Raw genomic sequence first — 516 nt, 5'->3', positions numbered from 1 at the left:
AATAAATGATAAAGAAAGATTAAAAAATAATATTTTAATAAAAATAGAATTTTTTGATGTAGGAGATATTGTAAAATGGGATGGTATAAGTAATAAAGTGATTTTTTGAGATGGTATAATAGTATAGGATAGCATTTTTCAATACTAGGGCTGTGATAAAAGAGTTGGGGCTTAATTTGATTTTGGTCTCAAATCTTAATCTTTACGAGGGATTTTTTTTATTAATAAAGTTTTTTGAAATGACCAGTAGTGGACGAAAATGACTTTTTGAGTTATGACACTTCTAAAAGACAATCTTTATTTAAGAATTCCAGTAAGTATTTTAATCATATTGCTTCGAAAGATGAGCCAGATTCAGATTCACGTCTAAAGTAAAATATTTTATTTCCTTTTCAGGAGATTCTCCTAGAGGAGAAACCCCTCCAAAAATAGGCGTATGCCACTATTTGCGACGAACACACGGTATTCTTTAGTAAAAGGCGAAAGAATAGTTCGCTTTGTGCTCATCACGTGGCT

General features: G+C 30.4%; 1 non-coding gene across 1 annotated transcript; it reads right to left on the bottom strand.

The window, feature by feature from the left end:
• Positions 1–399: 399 nt before the first annotated feature.
• LOC115958639 lies at positions 400–516 on the bottom strand. The gene has a single exon (XR_004084570.1). It is a non-coding gene; the product is annotated as a U5 spliceosomal RNA (small nuclear RNA).

Source organism: Quercus lobata, chromosome 8 (genome assembly GCF_001633185.2).
Source record: "Quercus lobata isolate SW786 chromosome 8, ValleyOak3.0 Primary Assembly, whole genome shotgun sequence".
Taxonomy (NCBI): Eukaryota; Viridiplantae; Streptophyta; class Magnoliopsida; order Fagales; family Fagaceae; genus Quercus; species Quercus lobata.
Note: the sequence above shows the minus strand (reverse complement) of the source record. Positions and strands in the feature narration are given on the sequence as shown.